Here is a 13,035-nt window from a genome sequence, read left to right as displayed (position 1 = left end):
GTTGTGAAGGAGTCTGCAATAAAAATGCCTTCTGGTTTCACCGAGCCACGTTTGAGAAGTGTTTGTACGTCGGACGACGACATCTGCACCACCACACTCTGCCCCGCCAAGACATCTCCTGTCCCAAAAGTGACGGCGGAGCCAGGGGTAAGCCTGATAGAAAAAGGGGCCATGACTACAACCCCCGAGGCACCCCTGGCACCCCGTTACAGTATCACGAATGATAAACCTAAAATTCAGTGGCTAATACAGTATAACATATGATAGCCCTGCATACAAGACATCTGCCTCCTGAACAGTTTAGACCCATCAATGCTTGTATGCCATGTTAGCTGAAGTTGTCCTCTGGTATCTGGCACCAAGAGGTTAGCAGCAAATGCTTTAATGTGTACCTGACATTTTGCAAAAACTATTGTATGAACTATTGCACACTGGTTACATTTCATAAGACCTGCCAAAAACACCTAGCAACTCCTTCCTTACAATGGGAACACCCCACAAGACCTGCTGCATACTAAGAACATCCCATAAGACCTGCCAAATACCAGAAACACCCTACAAGAACATCCAAATACCAGGACCACCCCACAAGACCTGCTGTATACCATGAACAACCCCAGAAGACCTGCCATATACCAGGAACACCCCACAAAACGTGCTTTTACTGGGAACACCCTACAAGACCTGCCTTATAACAGGAACATCCCATGAGATCATTTTAAAGCCAGGAACACACCATAAATCCTGCTGTATACCGGGAACACCCCACAAGACCTGCCGTATACCAGGAACACCCCACAAGACCTGCCGTATATTGAGAACACCCTACAAGACCTGCCATATACCAGAAACACCCCACAAGATCGTCCGAAAACCAGGAACACCCCACAAAACCTTCTGTGGCGCCCCTGACCTGGTCAAGCACCACTGAGTACTGCACCCATGTTGGGAGCAGTACAATCCAGGTAATCCAGAAGGCTGACCGAGGTGTGACTACACAGGTGCATAGTAATCAGGTCTCCCACATCTACCTTTGGGAGGACCCCTGGGGAATCCAGGAGGGGGCGTAGCCTCCATGTCCACTCAAGGGGTGTGGTAGAGAGCCTGGTTGCTAGGTTGCGTAGGCAAGAACAGGAGAGGAGGAAGTAGTGAGCCAGTTAGTAAGTGCAGCTCAGGGAGAGCAGACGTGAGGAGCAGACCCTGCAGGCTGTTACAAGCTGACAGCGTACGCGCAGTGACTACCGACGGGGGAGATCGTTCACCTGGTAGTGCCACCCGAAACCCACCCAAGGCTAGAGAGAGCAAAGGGGTGGCAGAGTAAGGGGACTGCCAGGGAGATACCAGGCCCGCAAGGGTAACAGGTCCCAGTGCAGAGATAGATTCACCTTTCTTCTGCCAAACCTGCCGGTGGGGGCACTTCAGACCCACACCATACCACCACAGAGTCCGCAGCCACGTAGCAAAGAGAGGGCCCATAGTTCACAGGAGGCAAGCAGCCGGAGTGACCTGGTCCAGGCTACAAGCAAACGGGCTGAAACGAGGGGAGAACAGGCAGCAGCAACTTCCCTGGGTGACCCCCGTAGGGACTTCAAGTCGGGATCACCACAAAATCACACAGGGCTAAAGAAGGCGAGTTGGTAGTCACCCTCATCAGCCGGAAGGACACCTGGCTCCAGCCTGGTTCATCCCAGCTACGCCCGGGTTACTCACCCTGACATCTACTGTGAGTAAAAACCCTGAAAGACTGTCTGGACTGTGTTTGAGTCATTCTGCGCCTTGTGGTTCCACACACTTACACAGGGCCCTGGGGCTTGCCTCACTCTCGGAAGGCCACTACAACTGACTGCACCCACCATCAGCCCCAGGCACCCCTTATTCTGCAGTGGCGGTCACCCTGACCGCAATACCGAGAGTGGCGTCACGAAAATCCTAAAGAGAAGGTTCCCTACCTGTGACCAGACTGTTCTTCCATGTGGAGTCCCTGAAGGTAATGCACCGACACAACACCTGCGGGGCTTCACGAACAGGATAAGGACTAGACCTGTACAGACAGGTGACCATGTGCCTTGGCGGTCCACTTAAAAAGTTTGAAGCGCCGCCATATTGCCACCATGAAAAGCGCAACAAAGAACAACAGGAGCCCGCGCTAGAAGAAGTTACCGCCCATGAAGAGGTGTGGCTAGTTACAGAGAGAGATTCCCTGCAGTGTACTAACCTCGGGTGTGATGGAAAGAGCTCTGACCTTACCCAAAGGCGAAGTACAAGGCTGGTGGAAGAAGAAGGAGAAAGCGATTTTTTTACTCTACATGACTGGTATGCATCTGATTCATGTGCAGTAGTCTTTTTCTCCTAGATTTCAATTTATCTATACTGCACCAGATAGCACCTCCCCCACTTTGTATCCTATTTACTTTATAACTATGGTGCTCTCCTATAACTATAGTCCAAGGTTCCCTACCTGTGACCAGACTGTTCCTCCACGTGGAGTCCCTGAAGGTAATGCACCGACACAACACCTGCGGGGCTTCACACTTCCACATACTGAGAACACACCACAAGACTCACAGTATACCTGGAACACTGCACAAGACCTCTGAGTACTGGGAAACACACCACAAGACCTGCTGTATCTGCAAATACCACACAACACCCGCAGTATACTGGGAACACCCTACAAGACCTGCCGTATACCAGGCACACTCCACAAGACCTGCTGTATACCGGTAACACTCCACAAGATCATCCAAAAACCAGGAACACTCCATAAGACCTGCTGTATACCGGGAACACCCAACAAGACCATCCGTATACTGGGAACACCCATCAAAATCTTCCGCATACCGAGAACATCACAAAAGAACTGTCGTATAATGGGAACACCCCACAGAATCTACCGTATACCGGAAACACTCCACAAGACCTGCTGTATGGCGGGAACACCCCACAAGATCATCTGAAAACCAGGAAAACACCACAAGAGCTGCCGTATACCGGGAACACCCACAAGACCTGCCGTATAGTGGAAACACCCCCACAAGACTTGCAGTATGCCGGGAACATCCCACAAGACCTGACATATACAGGGAACATCCCACAAGACCTGCCATATACCGGGAACACCCCACAAGATCTGTCATATACCATGAACATCCCACAAGACCTGCTATATACCGGGAACACCCCACAAGACCTGCAGTATACTGGGAACAGCCCACAAGATCATCCGAAAACCAGGAACACACAACACCTGCCATATACCCGGAACACCCCACAAGACCTGCTGTATACCGGGAACACCCCACAAGATCTGCCATATACCAGGAACACCCCACAAGACCTGCCATATACCCGGAACACTCCACAAGACCCGCCATATACCGGGAACACACCACAAGATCTGCTGTATCCCGGGAACACCCCAAAAGATCTACCGTATGCCGGGAACACCCCACAAGACCTGCCGTATGCCGGGAACACCCCACAAGACACGCCGGATACCGGGAACACACCACAAGATCTGCCGTATACAGGGAATACCCCACAAAATCTGCCGTATACCAGGAACACCCCACTAGACCTGCCGTATACTGGGAACACCCAGCAAGACCTGCCGTATACCAGGACCACCCCACTAGACCTGCTCTATACCGGGAACACCCCACAAGACCTGCCGTATACCAGAAACACCCCACAAGAGCTGCCGTATATCGGGAACACCCCACAAGACCTGCCATATATTGGAAACACCCCCACAAGACTTGCAGTATACCGGGAATATCCCACAAGACCTGCCATATACCGGGAACATCCCACAAGACCTGCCATATACCGGGAACACCCCACAAGACCTGTCATATACCAGGAACATCCCACAAGACCTGCTATATACCGGGAACACCCCACAAGACCTGCCGTATACTGGGAACACCCCACAAGATCATCCGAAAACCAGGAACACACAACACCTGCCATATACCTGGAACACCCCACAAGACCTGCTGTATACCGGGAACACCCTACAAGATCTGCCGTATACCAAGAACACCCCACAAGACCTGCCATATACCCGAAACACTCCACAAAACCCGCAATATACCGGGAACACACCACAAGATCTGCTGTATCCTGGGAACACCCCAAAAGATCTACCGTATGCCGGGAACACCCCACAAGACCTGCCGTATGCCGGGAACACCCCACAAGACACGCCAGATACCGGGAACACACCACAAGATCTGCCGTATACAGGGAATACCCCACAACATCTGCCGTATACCAGGAACACCCCACTAGACCTGCCGTATACCGGAAATACCCCACAAGACCTGCCGTATACCGGGAACACCCCACAAGACCTGCCGTATACCAGGAACACCCCACAACACCTGCCGTATACCAGGAACACCCCCACTAGACCTGCCATATACCGGGAACACCCCACAACACCAGCCATAAACAGGAGCAATCCCAAATGTTGTCTAACCAGACGCTGTCATCTAGACATCACAATTTGGCCTTTGTAGTGTCCCTGATCCTTACATTTGCCCATTTTTCACGCTTCCAACACATGAGCTTCACAAAATGACTGCTCACTTGGCCCTAATACTGTATATCCCACCCATGACAGGATGACAGGCACAAGTGTCACCAGATGATCAATTCCATTCACTTCACCTATCAGAGGTATTAATGTTATGGCTGATCAGTGGCAGACAGTATCACACATGACAGGCTTAGATACACAGGCGCAGGATCTGTTGGTATTTGCTGAACACTCTGCTCTTATTATCAGAAATTTTGGGGCCTACTAGTACAGTACATACATCCCCTTCACATATAGAGAATCTAGTAGCCATTAATTTGCTCATTTTCTGGTGATGTCAGGCAGGGGTTAATCTTATTATCACAGATCAGCAATGTCCTCTAATAATAACAGCAGTTTCCACGTGTCTGCCATGTTTGTTGTGTAAATTCCCCCGGGGGCGGCACATGATGGAGCCATCCTCCGCTCCATGTGTCCTCTATCAGGGCATCATATGACTGATCAGGGGTAAATGTAATAAAACGAAAGCCAGTTACTAGGAAACATGGGCGTGATGTACTCTTGACCGTGCTGCAGCCTCTTAGCTATTGTAGAACTACAACTCTCAGCAGCAGAGTCATGAAGCATTATGTTATTGACACTAGGACCCAGACAGTGCATTTATTTGGCTGTTTAATTACCCTGTAAAGCTCAGGATCACCATATCTGCAGATGTCACCCTGGGACAGACCCTCAAATAGTGAGTGTCATGAGTGTGGCACGACCTGATGTGATCTCGGGGGATCTGGGATCAGAATATCACATCATGTAGTTGATTGCAGATACTTTTAGCGCCCGCTTATTGTATAGAGCTTGTTTTATTCCATCCGCTGCTGTGATCTAACAGGTAATTATAACCTCATCTGCAGCCACTCCCTTCTGCTATAAATATCCACTCCTTTCACCTCTCTGTGCCAGCTATAGTTCATTCTATACTGACCACTTTGAAGGAGCCTGTCTCTGGAGAAGCTTAGGTGTTTACTTCTGTTGCTGCTGAGAAGTTTCCTTCTGGAGAAGCTGTGGAGTGTTATTTGTTGTGTCTTTCACCACCTGTTTGTCTTTCATTCCTCGTGTTGTCTTATTGCAGTTGTGAGACTAGCATCTCGATGACCTTCACTAGCCAGGTTGACATCAGGGCCAGCGAGGACCTAGGCACATGACGGCGCTCGGGGGGGAAGGACCCGTTTAGTCACATTAGGGAGTGCAGGGATCCCCGCTCCTCTCTTCCTAGTGCCAGGGACTTCCATTGTATTGCTTCCCAGGTTTTCCCTTTTGTGTTGTGTCGCTCGCCACGAGTCCTCTCACTCCTGGCGTGACAGTGGGTTGCTGTAAAACTTAGACATGCTCTTTTCAAGGAATAATCTAATATATAAAGTTGAGAGTATTTATGTGTGTATGTATGTGAGTATATGTGTGTGTATATCCACTAAAGGAATCTGCCCCGTCGCATTAACATTCACAGCCGCTTCATTTGACTCAGGCAACATCATACGCTATGTTTTGACAGGAAGTTTTAACCCCACGCTTTACAATTATTCGAAAAAAAAACCCAAAAATCGCTTACTTACTGTTTGGATTTGTGGGGTAATATATTGTCTGTTTTGACAGTTAGCCTAGATACCTATCAGGAGGCCTATAGCAACCAATCACAGCTCTGCTTCTATTTTGCTACAGGTAGTTAATAGGAACTCTGATTGGTCGCTATAGGCAACAAAGGACATTCTTAGTATAAGACAGCTTATGTGACAAATATGATTCAGGTGGTGAGAGAGAGAATCATTAGAAGGAAAAACAGGGATGGAAACAAATCCAGCACCGTTGTCTTTAAAGGGAACCTGTCATCAGAAATTTTGCTTTAAACCTAAAAGTTTCCCCCCTCTCCAGCTCCTGGGGTGCATTCTAGCAAGGTTCCTGTTCTTTTTGTGGCCCCTTTTAAACCAAATTAAATACTTTTTAAACTTGTACCTTTTGCTATGTACATTTTGTAAATCGTCCATGGGGGCGGGTTCTCTGCTGACCGTTGCTGTTCCTCCAGCAGATTTACGCCGCCTCCCAACGCTGAATTTCATATCTCAGGACGCTGCCCCTGGGCGCCCGTGGTCCCGCGCATGCGCTGTGCGACTGTAGCGGGACTGTGCACTGTGTGCACGTGTGACCGCTGGTGACGTTTTGCGCAGGCACGAGGTTATGGGCGGCGCTGTGTGTGTCATCAGCAAGTGCCGCCCATAACCTCGTGACCGCACTTTCCCCTCTTCCTCCAGCGTTCTGCGCAAGCGCTTGCTGGCCAGATGACCCGACGTCACCTCTTTCCCATCTTGCCCTGCTGCAGGGTAAGATGGGAAGGAGGTGACGTCGGGTCATTTGGCCGACGAGAGCTTGCGCAGAACGCTGGAGGCAGTGGGGGAAAGCGCGTCCAAGAGATTATGGGTGGGCACTTGCGATGCAATCACAGCGCCGCCCATAATCTCGTGCTTGTGACACACGTCACCAGCGATCCTGGCGTGGGCGGCACCTTGGGCGTAGTGGGCGACGTCCTGATGGATGAAATGGAGCGTGGGGGGACGGTGTCAATGTGCTGGAGGAACAGCAACGGTCAGCAGAGAGCCCGCCCCCATGGACGATTTACAAAATTTACATAGCAAAAGGTACAAGTTTATAAAGTATTTAATTTGGTTTAAAAGGGGCCACAAAAAGTACAGGAACCTTGCTAGAATGCAGCCCACGAGCTGCAGAGGGGGAAACTTTTAGGTTTCAAGCTAAATTTCTGATGACAGGTTCCCTTTAAAAGTCTTGAAGTTTATTGGGTCACATTAAAAAAATGTTAATGGATCAACAAAATTTCTCCATATGCCTTTCCATGCCTTACGCGTTTCAGAGAAAAAACTCCTTAATCATAGGCAAATAGAGAGTGGGAGGAGAGAGAGTAGGAGAGAGAGTGAGAGTGAGAGAGAGGGAGAGGGAGAGAGTGGGAGAGAGGGTGAGTGAGAGAGAGGGAAAGTGGGAGAGTGGGAGAGAGGGAGAGTGAGAGAGAGTGAGAGAGAGGGAGAGTGAGAGAGAGGGAGAGTGAGAGAGAGGAAGAGTGAGAGAGAGGGGGAGTGGGAGAGTGGGAGAGAGGGAGAGTAGGAGAAAGGGAAAGTGGGAGAGAGGGAGAGTGGGAGAAAGTGAAAGTGGGAGAGAGGGAGAGTGGGAGTGAGGGAAAGTGGGAGAGAGGGAGAGTGACAGAGAGAGAGAGAGTAGGAGAGAGAGGGAGAGTGAGAGAGAGGGTGAATGAGAGAGGGAGAGTAGGAGACAGGGGGAGTGGGAGAGAGGGAGAGTGAGAGAGGGAGAGTGAGACAGAGGGAGAGTGGGAGAGAGGGAGTGGGAGAGAGGGAGTGTGACAGAGAGAGAGTAGGAGAGTGAGAGAGAGGGAGAGTGGAGAGAGGGAGAGTGGGAGAGAGGGTGAGTGAGGGAGAGGGAAAGTGGGAGAGAGGGAGAGTGGGAGAGAGGGAGAGAGAGGGAGAGTGGGAGAGAGGGAGAGTAGGAGAGAGGGAGAGTGGGAGAAAGGGAAAGTGGGAGAGAGGGAGAGTGGGAGAGAGGGAGAGTGGGAGAGAGGGAGAGTGACAGAGAGAGAGAGAGAGTAGGAGAGAGAGGGAGAGTGAGAGAGAGGGTGAGTGAGAGAGAGGGAGAGTAGGAGAGAGGGAGAGTGGGAGAGAGGGAGAGTGAGAGAGAGGGGGAGTGAGAGAGAGGGAGAGTGGGAGAGAGGGAGAGTGGGAGAGAGGGAAAGTGGGAGAGAGGGAGAGTGAGAGAGTAGGAGAGAGAGGGGGAGTGATAGAGAGGGAGAGTGAGAGTGGGAGAGAGGGAGAGTGGATGAGAGGGTGAGTGAGAGAGAGGGAAAGTGGGAGAGTGGGAGAGAGGGAGAGAGTGGGAGAGAGGGAGAGTGGGAGAAAGGGAAAGTGGGAGAGAGGGAGAGTGGGAGAGAGGGAGAGTGACAGAGAGAGAGAGAGAGAGAGTAGGAGAGAGAGGGAGAGTGAGAGAGAGGGAGAGTAGGAGAGAGGGAGAATAGGAGAGAGGGAGAGTGGGAGAGAGGGAGAGTGAGAGAGAGGGGGGGGTGGGAGAGAGGGAGAGTGGGAGAGAGGGAAAGTGGGAGAGAGGGAGAGTGAGAGAGAGAGAGTAAGAGAGAGAGGGGGAGTGAGAGAGAGGGAGAGTGAGAGTGGGAGAGAGGGAGAGTGGGAGAGAGGGAGAGTGGGAGAAAGGGAAAGGGGGAGAGAGGGAGAGTGAGAGAGAGAGAGAGTGGGAGAGAGTGAGAGTAGGAGAGAGAGACTTAGTTACTTGTCCCGGTCAACGCCGGGTACTACAGTTAGTTATAATATAAAACGGCATTCTCAATAAGTTCAGATCCCAAATCAAACCCTTAAAGCAATTTCAGCTCCCCCTGAATATATTTAGATCACCTCTCTTAAAATCAGATACTAAACCAGACTTAATATATGTTTGGACCCCAAACCAGCCCCCTGAACATATTTAGATCTCCATTATTAAAAGCAGACCATAGGCCAGATCCTCAATATATTCAGACCCGAACCAGATCCTCTAAAAATATTATCAGAGTCCATAATATTATCAGACCCAAATTCTTTTAAGACCCCTTAATTAAATTCAGAAACCCAAAATATAGTCAGCGCTATTAATGAATGTCAGAGTCTAATACAGACCCTAAATTAACGTCAGACCCGACACCAGGACCCCTAAATGTAGACAAAATGCCAATATTAATGTCAGACTCCAAATCCAACCAAAGTCACACCCCAGACCGGACTACTAAATTAATTTCAGACCCCACAGACTAGACCCCAAAATACATTTCAGACCCCAGAGCCCTAAATATATTCTAGTCTGCTATATCAGACTCTGGGAAAGACCCCTAAATTGAATTCAGACCCCAGATCAGAATTCTATATTAAACAGGTTGTTTGGTGAAAATAAGTTATCATCTTTCTGCAGAATAGGTGATAATGGATCAGTGGGGGTCCGACTGATCGGGAGAACAGGACACCTTTACCGCCTATAGAATGGAGCTGAAGTGCACAATTCAGATCCCTGATCAGACAACTATACTAATATCAGATTCAAGACCCCACTTCTACATTCAGACCCCAGACCAACCTCATAAAATTTTATGAGGGTCGAGACTCCTAAATTTATAAGATTGCAGATGGGACCCCTATATTAATACCAAACCCCTGAATTAACATGAGATGCCAGATCATACTCCTATATTAATATGAAACCCCCAATCAGACTCTTATATTGAGTCCCGCGACCGGACCCCGATATTAATGAGACCCTAGAGTAATCTACTATATTAATATGAGACCCCAAACCAGACTCCTATATTTATGACACCCGAGGGCAGACTCCTCAATTAATATGTGACCCCAGATCAGACCCCTATATTAATATGAAACTCTAGACCAGACTCATATATTAATGAGACCCCAGACCAGGCTCCTAAATTAATATAAGACCCCAAACGAGACTCTTAAATTATTATGAGACCCCAGATCAGACCCCTATATTAATATGAGACCCCAAACCAGACCCCTACATTAATATAAGCCTGCAGATCAGACCCCAAAATGAATGCAAGACTCCAAACCAGACCCCTAAATTATTGAGGCCCCAGATTAGATACCTACAGTGATATGAGACTCCTAAATAAATGAGACCCCCCCCAGAACAGACTCCTATATTAATGAGACCTCAGACCAGACCCCTAAATTAATATAAGACTTCAAACCAGACCCCTACATCAATATGAGACCCCAGACCAGACCCCTAAATTAATTAGACTCCAGATCATTTTATATTAATGAGACCCCAAATCAGTCCCCTAAATTATGAGACCCCAAACCAGACCCCTAAATTAATATGAGACTGCAGATCAGACCCCTACATTAATATAAGACCCCAAACCAAACCCCTAAATTATTATGAGGCCCCAGATCAGATGCCTACAGTGATATGAGACCCCTAAATAAATGAGACCCCCCCAGATAAGACTCCTATATTAATGAGACCTGAGACCAGACCCCTAAATTAATATAAGACCCCAATCCAGACCTCTACATCAATATGAGACCCCAGACCAGACCCCTAAATTAATTAGACCCCAGATCACTCCTATATTAATGAGACCCCAAACCAGACCCCTAAATTAATGAGACCCTGTGATACCAATGTGATATGACTGAAGTATGTGTGATTAGATAGGAATCATAATCATAAGATAGGAGTGATCCCAGATATTATTTGACCTATCAATAATTCAGTATCAAAGAGATCCTCTCTGGATAACCAATTTCACTATGACCAAAGAATACATGTCTTGAAGCAGTTTTAAGATAAAGGAAGTAACATTTACAGTTCCACTTGCCGGAAACTTGTGGTTAGCTTAAAGACAGGTTTAAGGAAGCTTGCATATGAAATTTACGGCTCATTGCAATATTTCACTAACACTATGGTTAAACTGTGGTCGGACAGTTGTCAACTGGCAGGATGTGCAGGAAATGTGCAGGAAGCAAGCAGTTTGTGGTCAAGTTACATGAACATGACTCAGCTGTCACATGCTGGTGACCATTTTTAACACAACCTACAATGTTTTCCTATAAAAATACACCGGGCTCGCTTAATGTTAGGGGAAATACCTTCCAGGACATTGAAGTGTACGTACGCACTGTTCCTGTGATGCCATGCCAAGATGCCATGTTGATTCCTTATCATTAACTCGAGTTCCCTCCGATGTGAAAGGATTGCTACAACATAACGGTAATGTTGATGCATATTTCTGTTATTGTATAAGTTTCTATGACTATAGTTCTTATGCCTATGTACCATTGACTATATATATTCATGTGCTATTAAAATAAATAGTATCTTGCTATAAAGAATATTAGTATTCGTGCCTGATTAGGATATCAGTGAGCGCTTCGTAAATACGGGCTTTCAGCCCCCTTTTTAGTAGAATTTAGCAAGACATAAATTGGCGTAGTCGGCAGGATTACTTCTATAAGAAGTAATTAACGAATTTTTGTAATTTAGAAATTAAAAACATATATTTGGCAAATTTCCAGATATATTTTTTCAATCTTTTTGCATAGTGTCAAAATGTTAAGAAAACGTAAGGATAATGTTAAGGAGGTTGTTGTGGAGATCCCGAGCTGGATTGAGGCTCCCTACAATCTTATAGCACATGAATTGGTCAATTGTGGATTGGCAGAACAATGGCAGAATAAGCTCAAGGGTTGTGAAGCTACTGATGTTGTGAATGTACTCAGTGGTGCCCCTGTGAAAACAGGTGATGTAGTGTCTTTAGCACGGCACAAACAATGGCAGGATAAGCTTAAGGGTAATGAAGCTACTGATGTTGTGAATGTACTCAGTGGTGTCCCTGTGAAAACAGGTGATGTAGTGTCTTTAGCACGGCACAAACGATGGCAGGATAAGCTTAAGGGTAGTGAAGCTACTGATGTTGTGAATGTATTCGGTAGTGTCCCTGTGAAAGCAGGTGATGTAGTGTCTTTAGCACGGCACATCTGGATTTTGGCAAGTGCATTTAGTGTAATGCATGAGCGTGATCTAAAGATGCAGAAGAAAAGTTCCCAGATGGAACAAAAGATGATAGAATTAGGTGGCCTGAAAACAGTTATGGAATGTAATACCAGACTGTTGAAGGATAAATTGGAACATTATCAGAATGTGGCAGAAAAAGCTGCCGTAAAAATTGCTCATATGTGGAGTAAAGGATGGGAAATCAGTGATGCCAAGGTTCAAGGACCGTCTCAGGTGGTAACGTTTCTAGGGATTCAGTGGAACAAGGGGCACAGAGAGATCTTGCCCAATGCCAGACAGAAAATTATTAATTTTCCGGTCCCTAAATCCAAACAGGAGACTCAGTCTTATATTGGATTGTTTGATTTTTGGAGACAACATATCCCTCATTTGGGACAAATGTTGGCTCATTTGTACAAAGTAACGAGGAAAAAATATGAGTTCCACTGGGGAGAGGAACAGCAAAATGTGTTTGAGATGGTCAGGGAAGTGTGGCAAGACATTGAAGGGATTATTCAATCTACCAAGACCACTGTATTTCATGTCGATGCTCATGTCCCTACTAACTCACTTGAACGTTTGTTTAATTCAGAAGCAGATAAAGCAGCAGCCATCAGACAAGTCAGTCTAACAGTTGACAAGGCAAGGTACAGCTGTTTGGGCACACCAGAAAGAGCGACGCCTTATTCAGCAGGTTTAGATCTCAGTACATTGGAAACTGTCGTGGTACCCCCAGGTAAGGTAAAACCAATTTCAACAGGATTGGGTTGCCATACACCAAAGGATCATTATGGTCAAATAGCCACTCGTTCTAGCTTAGCGTTAAAAGGAGCCATAGTGGTGGGAGGGGTAATAGAGGCAGATCA

General features: G+C 47.5%; 1 long non-coding RNA gene across 1 annotated transcript in view; it reads left to right on the top strand.

Moving 5' to 3' along the window:
- Positions 1–13,035, top strand: part of LOC142310423 (uncharacterized) — a 27,001-nt gene extending 13,966 nt beyond the window's left edge. Inside the window, exon 3 of the long non-coding RNA XR_012754151.1 lies at positions 12,762–13,035. This is a non-coding gene — a long non-coding RNA (uncharacterized LOC142310423). The remainder of the gene's footprint in view (positions 1–12,761) is intronic.

This window comes from Anomaloglossus baeobatrachus, chromosome 5, assembly GCF_048569485.1.
Source record: "Anomaloglossus baeobatrachus isolate aAnoBae1 chromosome 5, aAnoBae1.hap1, whole genome shotgun sequence".
Taxonomy (NCBI): domain Eukaryota; kingdom Metazoa; phylum Chordata; class Amphibia; order Anura; family Aromobatidae; genus Anomaloglossus; species Anomaloglossus baeobatrachus.
Note: the sequence above shows the minus strand (reverse complement) of the source record. Positions and strands in the feature narration are given on the sequence as shown.